Consider the following 17,907-nt stretch of genomic DNA (forward strand, 5'->3'; position numbering starts at 1 on the left):
CTGTGTAGCCCTGGTTGTCCTGGCACTCACTTTGTAGACCAGGCTGGCCTCGAACTCAGAAATCCGCCTGCCTCTGCCTCCCGAGTGCTTGGATTAAAGGTGTGCGCCACCACGCCCGGCTAGTGTAGTTCTTATTAGACAAGAAAAAAAAGAATATATTACGTATGGTCCCATGTAACCTGGGAGGGGAAAGGAATAACAAGTAGGCAAAATAACAAAATGCAAGAATGAATACTATGAGTGAAAGGTTTCCTGGTGATGAGGGTGGAGTAGAAGAGGAAAAAAGATATTTTTCATTTGTTGTTATAGTAGAATAAGTATCTTTATTACATTTGCATTGTTATGAACAAATGCCCAAAAGAAACCATTTAAAAATTTAGAAAGAATTATTTTAACTGATGACTTCAGATAATTTAGTACAGGGTTACTTTGCTGCACGAATTTGGACAGTATAACTTGTGTCAAGAGTGTTATTTAGAAGCTGTACTTTTGGTCTTGGCATATAGAAAAGAGGAAAAATGAGAGTGACTAGGATAGGAGAAAAGTGGATATTTGAGCTGGATAGCACCTGAGACCATGGTCCAACCTACTTCCTTTCACCACCTCCTAATTAATAATCCATTGATCAGATTGGAGCAATTATGATGAAATATCCCCTAAAACACTTGCAAACACACCCAGGGTCATAATTTTCTAATCACTGGGGCTACTTTAGTCTAATCTAACTGAAAGCCAACATTAACCTCTATAATACTTTCATCCATGTATATAGTAGGTAAATATAAAATACATTTTTGCATTTGAACATTGGATTTAATCTTGTAGTTAATGTGTTATGAATTATAACAGCTATTTCTTTTAAAGTTCAAATAGTGGTAAAATTTAATTAAGGAACTATGTGTATTGACATTCTCTTTGAAATTATTCTGACTCAAATCCATGGATTTAAACTGGCTCTACTGCTGATATTTTGATTCTTGATGAATATATGTATATGCATATGTATATGTATATGTATAGTTGTTATTTAGGCAGGAAAAACAATAAAACAATACATTGCAGCACCAATATGTAAATTGTCAAGGGAAAGTGTTCATCTAATTAGAATGCTTTATTTTTGGGGTGCTATCCCAGGTAATTTTTTGGTGTCTTTTTTCAGGTCTAATATTATTTAATTTCTTGAATCAGTCTTGTTACTAAATCATTTAATGTTATGCTTTGGTCTTAGAAAACCAGAAATGTTTCCTCGTCATCTGTAATTTAATACACTCTACTCAAAGTTTCACTATCGAATAGGGAACGTTTTCATCCTCCATTCTCCTCCTTCTCATCTGCCTCCTGCTTCTCTTCCTTCATCTGCAAAGTTTCTCCAACTGTAGAGTAGCATCTCAATGCCTATGTGCTAGCATTTAACATGTAGAGAGCTAGAATGTATTACTTTGCTAAGGTAGCAACTTACAAAGTCATAATCCGATCTGAGGATTTCTCATCCACAAGTACACAGAGGGAATGATTCTATGTGATAAGTAACCCATAGAGTAGTGATTGTTCTTGATTTATCATGACTACTACAGAACAACTGGTATTTAGTAATTTGGAAAGCTATGGAGGCTTTATTTTAGGTACAGGCAAAACAATTTGATCTTGGCCTATTGATCTTTAACACATAGCCTTGTATTCTGGTACATAGTATTTGACTGCAAGACATTAGTAAATCAAGTATTAAGGTCATGAATTCACTGTTATCTCTTTGTATCTATGGTATGCAGCTAGAAGAATGTCAAAGCTTGACCTACAGTCACTCACAATTGTCCAAAACTGCTAAAGCTGCAATTCAAGTAGCATTTTTTTCCCTGTTACTGCTAAGTGGCCAGAAGAGATGGTGATAAGGGAGAAATCTATTGATGACGGTAATAAAATACCACTTTTTACAGAATAAGGTTTAAAACCAGTCATTTTACTTCCTTATGAGAAGCAACACCAAGGCAAACATATGTCAAAAGACACATTGAAAGCAACTGTTAACTGTACAGCCAAAAAGGTTACTTTAGGTCTTGAATGTTTAGTGTGTGCAAGTTACATCCTTTTACATGGGATGCTTCACATTAATAGCAATTTAGTGAAGTACTTGTCTTTATTCCTCTTTCAGGATAAGAAAACAAGCTTAGAAAGGCCAAATATTTTATTCAAGTGCAAATGGCTCATAAGTGGCAGAGCTAGAATTCAAGAAAATTTTATTCCATGTCCATCTTTTTAAAATAGTATATCCGAATTTTTAATTCTATTTTTGCTGTGATGTACATTTTCGTAGTTTTCCTCTGAAATTCATCTTTATAGGAGACTCCTTTTTAGGGATATGACAATAACTTATAGCAAAAGAGGCAATTTTTTCCAAATGGAATTAATGCATTAATTGCACATTTATAAGCTGTGACTGCAGAGAGCAATGGGTTGTCTCACATTCATGCAATGAGCAGAGGCGTGTTGAGTGAACGGATCACAGTCAGATATATAATCCTTTATGAAATAAGTTAATTATGGTTGAAACAGTATATGCTTTATGAAATAAATTTCCTAAGGGTAACAGGCATTAACAGATGTTCAAGTATTGTTAATGTCCCTGTAGACAGGCATATCAATTTCTCAGTTACTGAGCACATGTGGTGTTCTTTTAGTTCCATTCATCCAATTTACACTAAGAAAGGGTAAATGCATGTTCATGAACCTCAGCAAAAATTGCCTTAATTTTCTCCCCATAAATATTCTTGACTTCCTGTTCAGTAAATTCATTTTCTAAAACCCAACTTAGGAAAAGATGTTAATTTCTTGCTAAAATTATTTCTGTGGCTTTCTGTTGTATTTCAAAGATGTAAAAGACTTAATGACAACTCTTCACTAAGGTTTTGAGGAGTCTGCAACCTATGGTATACATTACTTCTTATTTGTGCCTGGTATCAGCTCCACTAATTTTCCCTCTTGGTGGCTTTCCAACACAAGATCATTATTGTTACCAGAGTTACTTTAACGTTAGATATGATATAGCAATCATCTATTCAAACCTCTTTTCTAAAAGCATGGACACCTTTAATTGATGCACACATAAAAGATTGATCTCTCTTATATTTCCATACTTGTCATATATAAATATTGTTATAATTTCATTGTCAAAACTATTTTAGTTTAAAATTTTTCATCTAGTGGTATTAAAAGGTGATGCTTAATATTATATGATAAGGTGACTAATGCTGTTGTTGAAAGAAGGAAATTATTAATGGAAAATGTGACATTGCCAGAAGTGACAGTTTGTCAAATTGACTGTCAATATGTTTAAAGAAAATATTAATTTAAAAAGTAAGTCACAAGTAACAACAAGAGCAAAATAGAAATCAAAATTTTAAAGTAGATAATGGACAGGTAGAAACTAGTGCTTTCCGATTTAGAAAATAATTTCCTGTGTTTTGTACAGGTATGCATTTAACTGGAATTGTTCAACAAACTCTAGTATAATAATTTGGATGAAAATCATACATCTTATGACGAGTAATTCATTTTATAAGATGAGTGGAGGTGTTGGCCACAAAACAGTGCAAAAGCATTTTATGGCATAAATTTTCATATTTTAAACTTTTAAAGGGTAGTTACATATTTTCTACTGCAATTTGAAGAAAGTATAGATAGTCTATAGGTTTTCCTTTTTTCATATGCCCATGTGGAAACAATTCTACAATGATTTCCAACACAGGTGCTGCATATCCTAAATGTAAAACCATTTGACAGGCTGGATAAACAATTAGTCATTTAAGATTTGAAAGCTGGTTAACATTAATGGTTTATGCACTTTTATTTTGTACTAATAATCACTCTATATGGAACAGTCTGAGGGTGGACTGGAAGGGGAATAAAATCTGGACTTTAAAATAAATACATAAAAAATTTAAAAAAAAATCACTCTGTATGAACTGCCATTAGGACCCACTATTATTTCATTGATAGAATTACGAGATCTCAGTAAATTTCAAGTTGGTATTAAGTATAAACTAAAATGAAACTCAACTATTTAGAATATTTTTGGTGTCCAAATGTTACAAATTATGCAAACTATGAATCAAAACAAAAATAAAATATTCAGCTTTATTCCAAACTGAAGCAAACAAAAATCTCTAGAATATGAAACAAAACACACATAATGATAGGAAATGTAATGAATGTAATGTGCTATATTTTCCATTGCTAAATCTTTAAATAATAGTGAATCTATGGCATTCTCTATGCTTCTCTGTCTCTCTGATTCTGTCTCTGTGTCTCTCCTGTGTGTGTCTATGTGTGTGTTTGTATATGAAACACCATATTGTTTTACTTTTTCTGTATCAAGAAGCAAGCAAGGAGCTGAAGGGGTCTGCAACCCTATAGATGGAACAACAATATGAACTAACCAATACCCTCAGAGCTCGTGTCTCTCGCTGCATATGTAGCAGAATATGGCCTAGTCGGCCATCATTGGGAAGAGAGGCCCCTTGGTCTTGCAAACTTTATATGCCCCAGTACAGGGGAATGCCAGGGCCAAGAATTGGGAGTGAGTGGGTAGGGGAGCAGGGCAGGGGGGAAGGGTATAGGGGGCTTTCGGGATAGCATTTGAAATGTAAATGAAGAAAATATCTAATAAAAAATTGAAAAAAAAGAAGTAAAGCATATCTCACAAGTCCATTTTTTTCCTTAGAGTAGTGAAGACAACCTTGATCAAGCAAAAAAATACATGCAGATGAGGTTATGATCTTTAACTCTTGCTTCAGAGATGAAATATTTCTATTTTATAATAGAAAACCAATGGTGGTTATCATCAGAGACAGCTCTAACAAAATGGACTTTTCAGAAAGAAAAAAAAAAAAAACTCTAAATTCAAATCTTCTTTGCTGTGATTTAAAGATAATTAAGATGTGGCTGCAAATATCCCTGGAGTAGAGGGGCGATTAAATATAGAGACTCACAGCCAGATCTTAGACATAAAGTTATGGGACTGAGAACATTCAGCCCTAAATGGGAGGTCTCCATCAAATCCTTCAGATCAGGGATTAGGGAACCACCTGCAAGAGGAGGCAGCATGTAAGAGCCAGAGGTGATGAAGGACACAAAAAGGAGGCCCTTTAAATTAACATGAACTTAGCTCATATGAACTCACAAGGTCTGCATTTTGCTCTTCAGTCCTCTGCATATATATTATGGCTTCCAGTTTAGTATTTTTCTAGAATTCTTGACCGTGCAAACAAGTGAGTCTCTGATATTTATTCCTCCTCTTGAGCTTTTCTCCCTCTGTTGATTTGTCCTATATAGCTTCAATGTGATACTTTTTATTTATCTTATGTTTTATTGATTGGTTGATTATCTGATTGATGAATAAGTGATTGGATAAAAACCTAGCCACTAGGGTAAATGTTGCCAACTATACTGGCATTTATACTTGCTAGGAGAGGGATTAACTTTTCTGCAATGGAGTGACACTTTGTATACCAACCATTCCAGGGCAGTCCTCTTGTTCAGGTGTAGTGGAACAACATGTAATGGACTCCACAATTGCTTTGTGTTCTTTTATTCAGTTATTGTTTTGTGGTGGTGGTGGTGGTGGTGGTTTGGTTTGGTTGTTTTGTTTTACTTTGTTTTGATTTTTTTTTACCTTTTTTGATTTTTTTTTTAATTTTGTTTTTTGGGATTTTTTGAGGGAGATTGTTTTATTGATTTTTTAAAAATTATTTTTGAGGAAGAAATTAACAGCTGGGGTGTGGATGAGGAGATGATATGAAAGGACTTGGGGGAGGGGAAGAATATCATCAAAATATATTTAAATGTAAAAATGTTTTAAATAATAAAATGTTTAAAATGAAAATAAATGATAACTTTAAAATCCAGAAGAGGGAAGATACAGCTATAGTTTTAGGCTTTAATTCATCATTAAAATTTCATTCAGTATATCATTTATACTTCAAAACCTGGCTGTTATAATTATGTTTTGCCAGTCCAAATTCCATGACATCATCTTTAGTTGGAAATACAGACAGCTTAGTCAATATCTCTGGTCAAATGAATGACAGCACCCCATAAAAACTCTGGAGGTGCTTTCTACAAAGTTTGTTTGGCACACTTCCTGCAGACAGAGATAAAGCATGAAAGGCTACCTTGGGTTGATATGCCACAGGTAGTCCCCACCACTGAGTTTAAAGCATACAACTTTATGATAATCATAAACCCAGATGAAGAAATGCCTCTGAATTATGCTGACATTTTAAACATTAAATGTAAGTCCACAGTAACGAACTTCAAGTGTGCAAAGTTCCAAACAGTTCCAAGTAAAGAGAATACAAAGCTAGGATCTCAACAAAAAATGAATTTTCTAGCATTGTTGACACAGTATTTCTGGTATCAATAACCAAGATGTTTGGAGGATCTGTTTCTGCTTTCTGTGATTATTCTAAGTTTTATGAATTAATCTGATTAAAAGTAGGAGCTCAATTCAATTTAATAACAACTATAAATTTGGTATTATTCATACTCACAACCAGCCTTTGTAAAACAGCCCATGTTCTTAAGTAGTTTTTAATTTAATATTTTCATTTTATAGATAAGTAGCTTACTTCACTAAGTTCTTTGTTAGCCACTTTAAATTAAAAGCTAACTAATGTTTTTTCTTCATAGTGTTCAGAAGTTGGTGAAATGTTATTGTTTTCATTCTCAGTGGAAACTGAATACTGAGCTTTGGAAAATATGCAAAAAAACTGAGTATTTACAAGGTATCAATTTATTGAAAATTATTTTTCATCTAGTATCTCATTTAGTTCCCACAAATATATAATATACATAATCTAATAATCCCATCTACAGTTAATGAACAAATGCTGAAGACATGATACAATGGAAAAGAGCACAACCTTTGGAAACCTTCCTGCTGGGATCAAACCTTGTTTGTAAATTGTATTACCTCATGTATCATATAGAGGAAAAAGTAAGGATTTACTTCTTGTAGTTTTAGAAAAATCAATCAGCTTATATCCATCATTAATCTGAAACAGTATCTGGATGTTATAAATATTCAAAACAATTTTATTTTCAACCAAATTTTCTCAAAAGTATAGTTAGTACTGGGCCAAATTACAAAGGAAAAATAGAACGCTTTGGACACTGTAAATTTCCTATTCCAATTATATTGTCCAAGATATACATAATGCCAACCTTGTTCAAAAATGATTAAAAAGGAATAATGAATTACTGTTTTCAAATTTAAGCAAAGATTTTCATATTTTATATTTTGTATGTTAAGTTTTGATCAATTTAGAAGAAGCAAACAATATCAGTGTCCAGTGGTTAATTTAATTCATGAAAATTTCATAAAGAGTGTATCCTCACAGAACATACAAAGTATACCTCTTGATAAGATAATACATATTTGGTTCAGTATAACTACTCCTGTAAATATTTATAACAATCTCATTCGATGTACTTTGGTGAAATAAAATTACTCGCTATTTGTGTGTGTTTTATAGCTTCAAATTATTTAATAAGTAACTGTGCTATGAAAAGTACAAACATTTTAGAACTACTAGGAACTAAAAGATATGTAGAGTCTCAGTATTAAAGTTTAAGAGTGAAATAATATGTAAATATATTCTGAAGCAACTTATTCAATACTTTCTTTCCAAGATTTCCTTTTTGTTATGAGAAATCAAGTATGAAGTTGGAGGTATGGTCTAAGATTAATTGCTGAGGAAATCATTTACAATAATGAAATTGAGATTGTCTAAATTTTCTCAACACTAGATGGCTATTTGATGAATGTTTGACACCTTCCAAATGATTTATGGTTCTTTCAAATGTGTGGCCTATTTTCATCTTCTATGTTAATTTCTGAGAGTTACCTTTTTGTGAGTAAAGGACATGTTTACCTTTACCTCACCTTTGTGAATTAACCCAGACACTAGATATTTACTGTAATTTCACAGAATTTTGTAGTAAGCATACTAAAGAAATATAAAGAAAAGAAAGAAACATTGATGTTTGACTAGTCATTTCTATTTAATTCGAAATACCTTCTGAACACCTTTTCTATTTTCCAACTTTATATGTAGAAAATAAGTAGTAATATGTTACAAGTTCTCAGTAACATACACCAGAGTATAGTATTAGAATAATGATGGTATCAACAACATAAATATGCACAAAATTTCTACAATTCAGTTTTTCTCAACAGAGAGTTGGCAAATTGTTTGATAACACTACTTTATAGACATAAAACTTACATTATATAGCTAGATCAAAACTTCAGGCAGACAGAGCTGTCTCATGAGATTTTCCCTGTGAGCTGTTTAAAGGAAACAAACATCTCCATTTATCTGAGTCATTGGAGACAAAGTTCTCACCTTTTCCCCTAAGTATTCCTTTTGTTCTCTATTTTCCTTGTTGTTATTCATCTTACAGGATACATAACACTGCCATTAAATGAGAAACTTGCTTTTTATTGGAAGAGATAACACTTCCTTATATTGAAACTGAAATAGCTTTTACAAGCAACTGTTCAGCTTGAGATTATGAAGTGCAATCTAAAATTCTAAGTGCAATTTAGAACTGGAAATAGCATGCATTACTTAGAACGAAGTCTCTATACTTGCAATTTGACAATTTACAGATGGATTAAAGGACTGCATACATTCCCCTTCTGGTATTGCAGGTTTTCCACTCTAGTGTCAAATAGTCACCTGTCGAATACACATGACTCCTGATTTAAAAAGTACTTCTAGGAAGCTATCCTTGCAATAAATTTTTAGTTGCTAAGTATCTTTGCTTATCTTCTTGGATCATTAGATTGTTCTTTAGAACTCCACATTAGAAAAGAAATCCATGCTACTGAATATCACCTTGTAAATGGTTACTTTTAGTAGTTTTAAAGTATCTGTCATAGAAAATAAAGTGAATATGGTAGGACATAAATCAATGAAAAATTTGCTTTTAATATAAATAGCTACACATACTGCCTTATGGAAAGAATTAATAAAAACAACAGGAAATGTAGAAAGTTTTAGTGATGATCCTCATTACCCAATATAATTTACAAAATAAATATTTGATAGGCTGTGAATGTAATTCAGTTTTTAAGCCCTAACAATATTAGCACAGCAGTTTTCAAATTTAGGAAAATAAAGATTTCAAAACAAATATATTAATCAATTAATTAATTTATCTTGTGTGCATGCATGCATGCATGGATATACCCATGCCAATGTATGTTGGTAGCAATTGGAGGACAACTTGCTGTTTGGGGTTATTTGTTTGTTTGTTTTCCCCTTATTATGTATTTTCCTGGGATTGAATTCAGTTGATCTGCCTTGGCAGAAAGGACCATTTTATATCATGGCATTATTTAAGGTCCCACAGATACTTCCCCAAAGCAACAAAAGTGTAGCTAAAACATAAAGATGAGTTGTAAAATAACAGAGAGGGAACAATTTAGTAAGAAGACTTGTACCAGAGAAATGGCCCAACATGGAGGAATGGTTGATTCTTTAATTGCAAGTTAAATGAATTAGTGACAAGTGCAGTTTGTGGTTTTATAGTATCAAATATGAGTACAGATTTTGTTTGAATTGAAATGGTAAAAATAATGAGACACTGTTGTATGGAACAAATAATTTCAAGGAAAATATTTTAGTTGTAAAATAAATAATTGACTGAAAGTCCTACTTAAATCTTTACGCTGTAGCTGGTTTGACCTGCCTATACTGTAAACTTGACCTTGACTTATTCAGTAATGGAAATATTAAAGACTCATGGAGTTAGTTCGGTTACTATCATTCTATCATGCAATACATCCTCATCACAAATTCCTCTTCCCCAGATCCACTCTTGTTTCCATTCAGAAATTAACAGATCACCCCACCCCACACCAAATATCAACCAAATCCCTCTGCCTGAACTTAAGGCTTGTTAACTCATGTGGTTACTTTATTTCAAATGATTACCATCTAGTATTGGAATAACCTTCATCCAATAAGGATTATGAATTCATTGTATTGGTTAAAATAGCCGATTAGTATTCTATCCTGCCTCTATAAAATCTTTGGTTTACAACTGTGTCAAGCGTGAGCCTCAATATGTAATCTTGGTATCTGAAATTGCTTTGAGAAAGACCTTTGATGTCATCAGATAGCTCCTCCCAATAAATTCTGTAACCTTTATCAAAATAAAACTATTTTCCATTGCCAACATGACAAAAACAAGACAAATTACATTCTTTTGAAAAATACTGCACGTGTTGTTTTAATACAGCTACTCTAAATCTATTAACCATTAGACAATGATGAATTAGGGTTACTCATAAGAACACTTAAGCAGTCACTGTTATCTACATTACTCATCTGTCAAACTGCTACAGAAAACCAAATGTGTTGTAGAACTGATTCTAAAAACTTTTTTCTCTCATTCTTTTTCTCTCCTTCTTCCATTCTTTCTCTCTTTCGCTCTCTTTTTCTTTTCTTTCTCTCTTTCTTTACTTTTTCCTTCTTTCCTTCTTTCTTTTTCTTGCCCTTTAAATGAAAACTGGTATCTTATTTTCTTCAGTGAAGTTAGCTCTTTGATATGATAGGGTAAATTAGTTGTGATTTGTAAATTTGTTCCTGCTTCTGTGACATTGTATTGGAGTGTATAGCTCTGTTTGCAACTTTTTCCATTAATGAAGTGGAAAACAAGTAAATATGTACTAACTCATAAAATAAAAATATTGATGTAGAGTCCTAGGTTTACATTTAACAATTATATCAAAAGTTATTTTTGATTTAAAAATTTTAACATGTATCAGGAATCTGTTTGCAAACCAATAGGAAGAACAATAATATTAACCAACCAGACCCCCCAGAGCTCACAGGAACTAAATCACCAACCAAGAAGAACTCATGGAGGAACCCATGGCTCCAGCTGCATATGTAGCGGAAGATGGCCTTGCTGGGCATCAATGGAAAGAGAGGCCCTTGGTCCTATGAAGGTTTGATGCCCCAGTGTAGGAGAATTCAAGGGCAGGAAGAAGGGAGTGGGTGGGTGGAGGAACACCCTCATAGAAGAAGAAGAAACGGGTTTGCGGAGTGGGGGAGGGAATCTGGAAAGGGGATAACGTTTGAAATACAAGAAAAGAAAATATCCATTAAAAAAAGAAAATAGAAAAAAGTAAAAGGGTCAGTGTTTGAAATGTTCAAAAATAGAAAAAGAGTTTAAAAAATCCTCTAATTTATAATTTTCTAAATTCATATAGTTTGATTTAAAGGTTGCCCAAATAAGTATTATATGGATATATTTATATGATTATGGAAGGCAATGAATTCTGTGCAAATAAAGCTGGATGTGACGTTCAAGATTGGCATATTCAGAAATATATATGCACATCTCCTTAAAAACACATTAATGTATGACTTGGGAAATTATAAATATAACAACTTTTGTTTCCTTTTTCAAGGAATGAACACAATAAATACAAATTATCTATATGCATGATAGTAACTAATCTAATTATGCTAATGTTTACTTGAAATATTAACACTTATAGACACCAATTAAAAAGCAACTGGGTGTTGGGCGGTGGTGGTGCACGCCTTTAATCCCAGCACTTGGGAGGCAGAGGCAGGAGGATTTCTGAGTTCAAGGACAGCCTGGTCTACAAAGTGAGTTCCAGGACAGCCAGGGTTACACAGAGAAACCCTGTTTTGGAAAAACAAAACAAAACAAAACAAAACCAAAAAAAAAAAAAAAAAAGCAACTGGGCTTGTATGATTACTTATTGGATAAATTCATCTTCTACCACGCCTGACAAACTCAGTTTGTTCTCCTGCTAATTTTCCTCTGTCCACAAACATAGCAGAGCAATTTTACATCCATATATGTACAGACACAAACACATACATTCACACCCACAAACTAATAAATTTCAAAAATGTAAAACCAGTGACTGTTAATGTAAATAAAAGCATATTTTATTAATGGAAAAAATAAAATATAAAGACTAAGCTATACTCATTATAAAGAACAGTATTGTGATGAAGCATACAGATACTAAATTTTAAACCTGGAATAGTTATGTACATTTCAGATAAAGAAGATTTCTAATAATAGCCTCTAAATTATCCTAATAGGAATATCATAGATGTGTATATATATATATATATATATATATATATATATATTCCTTAATAAGATAGTATTAAAATGTATGAGATAAAAGCAGATGACAAAAAGGCTAAAAAGGCAAAATTACAATTATAGTTGGAGATTTTAAGTTACATCTTTCAATAATGGATAGGGCAAGCAGGCAGTAAATCACTAAGGATATAGTTGACAAGAAGAGCATTATCAAGTAGCTTGACATAGTTGACATTTATAGATTAGTTTACTCAACAACAGCAGAATATACATTCATCTCAAGCTTACATGGAATAGTTCTTAAAACTAACAATATTCTATGCCATAAAATACTCCTTAAACAAATAAAAAATAAAATGTGTGAGTTATTTTCCTAATATAATAGAAATAAAAGTAAAAACAAGGTTTTTGGAAATCTCTATTAAAAAAATTAAAATAATATACTTCTAAATAAAATATATACAAAACTCTGAAGAGAATTTAAAATATTTTTATTTATAAATAATAATGGAACTATTCAAAAATCAGTGAAATGAGAAAAAGGAATGCTTAAGGAAATTCAATGGCATTGGCTACACAATTATTTTTAAAATACTGAGTTTATTTCACATGTATATTTTTTGTCTCCCTACCATGTCCACATCTGATCACCACTATTACTATGTCCTATCATAACATTCCATACATACTTAAAACCAAATAAAGGGTGGAGTTCCATCTTTGAAAGCTAAACAGGCATTTTAGACACACATTCTTGGCAATTGAACCTGGACAACATTTATCAAACACCGTAAGGAAAGTTCGCACTTTGTATTATAAAAAGGACAGCCAGATATCAACTATTACAGAAATGAAGTAAGACAGAATATTTCAAACTGTTTAAACAACTTTCTTTTTCTTTTTTTCTTTTCAGATTTTGTTTGTACTCTTCTTTTTATTAGATTTTTTTCATTTACATTTCAAATGCTATTCCGAAAGTTCCCTATACCCTTCCCCCACCCTACTCCCCTTCCCACCCACTCCCACTTTTTGGCCCTGGTATTTCCCCTGTACTGGGGCATATAAAGTTTCCAAGACCAAGGGGCCTCTCTTCCCAATGATGGCAGACTAGGCCATCTTCTGCTACATATGTAGCTATAGTCAAGAGCTCTGGGGGTAGTGGTTAGTTCATATTGTTAAAGAGACTTCTTCCACTGCCAGAGATCTTTAATAGCCTCCTGGTCAGTCATCTGGAAACAATTCTTCACATAATTAATGAACTTGGCCTTTCACTTTGGGAAGAAAACCACCTTTTTCTATACTTGCTTGCATTTTTGCCTTAATGTCTTCTACAGAACTAGGTCCTTTTGGGGGTTTTAGGAAATTTTTTTTCTGTTTTTTGAAGGACTATTGACCCTTTGAACTTGTTATTGATGGTTTTAAGTATTTTCCATTTTGGTTTTGGTTTTTGTGCATTTTTGGCTGGGGTATCTCATACACATTTCTTCACTGGGAACTTTCTTTAGTTTCCTTTTCATCAAAATCTTCTTCTTCTCCTTCTCCTTCTCCTTCTCCTTCTCCTTCTCCTTCTCCATCATCATCATCATCTTCTTTATCAAGTTTTATTTTTTTCTGTGGAACCTTGTTACCACCTCCAGGAGCAGATTGCTTTCCAGATATGTCTAAGAGTTTTACATCTTCCTCATCTTCATCTTTAGATTCTGCATCTTCCTCTACAACTACTAGGTACTGTCCACTAATGTGCAAAGGCCCTAAACCACACTTCGACCTTAAGACCACAGGTGGTATAATTTCAAAGTCCCCAAGGGAAACTTGGTTGTACAGACATTTTCAAAGTTGCCCGTGTTACTTTCATTGGAATGCCTTCATAGTTCATTCATTCTGCTTCTATGATATATAACTCATCTTTTGCCCCTGCTCCTAAACTGACCATTCTTAATGATAACTGGTGCTCATTTTCACCATTATCCACTTTAAAATTATAGTCTTTGTCAACATTTAGTTCACAGCCGAAAAAAAAAAAATAGTTCTGAGGCTTAAGAGGACTCATGTCCATGTCCATTGATTCTTCCATGAGGTGGAGGCACACACTTCGGTGTGAGAGAAGCTGGATGAAAAACAACTGCCTGCTGTTCCACAGAACAGACACACAGGACAGAATCACGCCAAATCACAAATATTTTTTTTAAAAGTCTAGAAAATACCAAACATCATAAAAAAGCTAGTCCTTCAGAAAAGCAATAAAATGAATACATCAATAAGACATGTAGAGCAAAATTAAGACCATTGAAAACAAGACACTGGTACTATGGGTAGTAGGTAATATCAAAAATATTTACTTATCCCAATAATTGGGAAAGTCACTTGAAATTGACTAATTTATTGAAAGACATATACTCTTACCCAACTCACATAATGAATAGTTTCAGGCTGATTAAGTAAATGATTAAATAGCTAATAACCTTGAAAATGTAAAATCAGGAAACTCTCCTTCAATTTGGCTCAAAAAACAAAAGAAACAAATATTTTCTACCTTAAAATGTCAGCAACAAACTGAAAGATATTCCAAAAATGAAAAATTTTAGATGAATATTCCACATAAATATATGTGCAAATTTTTTTCAGCAATGTATTAGCAAGCCAAATTCATCAGGATAAACATGCTAAATATAAGCCAAGAGCTAATGGGATTTATTCTTGTGTGTAATTCTGGGTCAATATTTGAAAATCCAATTAATACGTTCTATATCAAAGAGCCAAAACAGAGAAATGACATCAAAATTAACACATGGAAAGGTATTTAAAATACCTGAATTGCATTCGTACTTTACATCAATTTACTTAGACTGAGTATGCATGCAAGCAGGTGTACAGATCATAGGACAATTTGTGATCATTTGTTTTCTTCTTTATCCATGTGGTTCCCAGAGATCAAACTGAGGTCATCAGGATTGGCAGTAAGTGCCTGGCAGTAAGTGAATTTACTTGGTGAGACATCTAGCTTTCTCCTCTCCTCCAACATACATTTGTATAAGCCAACAAATATAAACGAGAGGGATTTTACTCAATGGGAAAAAGAAGACCTACTCATAAAGTCCCATTATGAAATACTGGATACTTTTACACAAAACAAAATGATGGTTTCCTGAACCAAATTGATGTTTGCATCAAGAGAAAATTATTTTATTTTGGGATTTTTTCCCTTTTAGGTTTTATTTGTATGTTTTATGTGAAACAGTAGGAACATTGTTTATTTCACAAAATGATTAGAAATACATTTGGGGGTATGCATATTTGACTTATGTCACTAACTTTATCCTTGAGAATATATATATAACTTCTTATTTGTCTATATCAGTATCAAAAAAACAGAAAATATGTGAAAAAGTGAAGAAAGGATGAAGTATTAGAAGTTATCAAAATGTATTAATTGGTATAGAAAAAATCATTTAACTTAGTAGATTTGATATATCTATGCTTAAGAGGTAATTTATTAATTTTACTAAAATTTTGATGGTGAGTGAACTAACTAGTATTTTATTGATTCACAAATATACATAAGAATGGGGCTGCCCTCCTCCTCAGCTTCTTCCATCTTTTCCTCAATTCAACCACAGGGGTTACTGGCTTCTGTCCATTGGTTGGGTGCTAGTATCAGGCATCTGACTCTTTCAGCTACTTGTTGGGTCAAGATCTCTGAGACACTGAGACACTAACCAGGCAGAGTACACCAGCTGGTCTGAGGCCCCTGACACATATACAGCAGAGGACTGCTGGGTCTGGACTGAGTGAGAGAATATGGACCTAACCATCAAGAGATTTAAGCCCCAGGGAATGGGGAGGCCTGGTGGGGTGGATGGTGGATGGGGACATCCTCTTGGAGATGGGGTCCGGGAGGAGGCATGGGAAAGGGAGAGGTCAGGGGGCAGACTGGGAGGGGAATTAAGTCTGGACTATAAAGAGGGATTAAGGAATCAAATTCTAAAACAATTTTTTTTTTAAAAAAAGGAACAAATCCAGGAGAATTGTATTCTTCCACTCTTCCTTTTTTTTTGTTAAGAGTTTAATTTTTTATTAGATATTTTCTTCATTTACACATCAAATGCTATCCCCTTTTCTAGTTTCCTCTCTGAAAATCCCTTAGATCCTTCTCCCTCCCACTGCTCCCCAATCTACTTACTCCTACATCCTGTCATTCCCCTATGCTGGGTCGAGAATCTTCACAAGACCAAGGGACTCTCCTCTCATTGATGGCCAACTAGGCCATGCTCTGTTACATATACAGCTAGAGACATGAGTCCGACCATGTGTTTTCTTTGATTGGTGGTTTAGTCCCAGGGAGCTGGGGGGGGGCTGGTTAGTTCTTGTTTTTCTTCCTATGTGGGTGCAAACCCCTTCAGCTCTTTGGGTATTTTCTCTAGCTCCTTCATTGGGGGCCCTGCTTGTGGACGTTGTACATCGTGGTGCGGAGCCTAGTGCGCACCACGATGTACAACGTCCACAAGCAGTACCCAGAGCAATTAGACAACAAAAGGAGATCAAGGGGATACACATTGGAAAGGAAGAAGTCAAAATATCACTATTTGCAGATGATATGATAGTATATATAAGTGACCCTAAAAAATTCCACCAGAGAACTCCTAAACCTGATAAACAGCTTCAGTGAAGTAGCTGGATATAAAATTAACTCAAACAAATCAATGGCCTTTCTCTACACAAAGTATAAATAGGGTGAGAAAGAAATTAGGGGAACAACACCTCTCACAATAGTCAAAAATAATATAAAATAATTTGGTGTGAGTCTAACTAAGGAAGTGAAAGATCTGTACGATAAGAACTTCAAGTCTCTGAAGAAAGAAATTAAAGATCTCAGAAGATGGAAAGACCTCCCATGCTCATGGATTGGCAGAATTAATATAGTAACAATGGCTATCTTGCCGAAAGCAGTCTATAGATTCAGTGCAATCCACATCAAAATTCCAATTCAATTTTTAACAGAGTTAGAAAGGGCAATTTGCAAATTCATCTGTGATAGCAAAAATTATTCTCAACAATAAAAGAACCTCTGGTGGAATCACCATCTCTGACCTCAAACTATACTACAGAGCAATTGTCATAAAAACTGAATGGTACTGGTACAATGACAGACAGGTAGATCAATGGAATAGAATTGAAGACCCAGAAATGAACCCACATACTTCTGGTTACTAGATCATTGACAAGGGAGCTAAAACCATCCAGTGGAAAAAAGACATTTTCAACAAATGGTGCTGGCACAACTGGCGGTTATCATGTAGAAGAATGAGAAGTGATCCATTCTTAGCTCCTTGTACAAAGCTCAACTCTAAGTGCATCAAAGAACTCCACATAAAACCAGAGACACTGAAATTTATAGAGGAGAAAGTGGGAAAAGCCTCAAAGATATGGGCCCAGGGGGAAAATTCCTAAAGAGAACAGCAATGGTCCGTGCTATAGGATCAAGAATTGACAAATGGGACCTCATAAAATTGCAAAGCTTCTGTAGGACAAAAGATAATATCAATAAGACAAAAAGGTCACCAAAAGATTCGGAAAGAATTTTTACCAGTTCTAACTCTGATAGGGGACTAATATCCAATATATACAAAGAGCTCAAGAAGCTGAACTCCAGAAATTCAAATAACCCCATTAAAAATGGTGCTCAGAGCTAAACAAAGAATTCTCAACTGAGGAATACTGAAGGGCTGAGAAGCACTTGAAAAAAAA

At 33.7% G+C, this 17,907-nt stretch overlaps 1 protein-coding gene and 1 pseudogene across 1 annotated transcript in view; both read right to left on the reverse strand.

Annotated features, from left to right (window-relative positions):
- Positions 1 to 17,907, reverse strand: part of Il1rapl1 (interleukin 1 receptor accessory protein like 1) — a 1,320,182-nt gene that overhangs the window by 977,453 nt on the left and 324,822 nt on the right. The gene's annotated exons all lie outside the window — the stretch shown is intronic.
- LOC110286663 lies at positions 13,338 to 14,118 on the reverse strand (annotated as a pseudogene).

This window comes from Mus caroli, chromosome X, assembly GCF_900094665.2.
Source record: "Mus caroli chromosome X, CAROLI_EIJ_v1.1, whole genome shotgun sequence".
NCBI classification, from domain to species: Eukaryota; Metazoa; Chordata; class Mammalia; order Rodentia; family Muridae; genus Mus; species Mus caroli.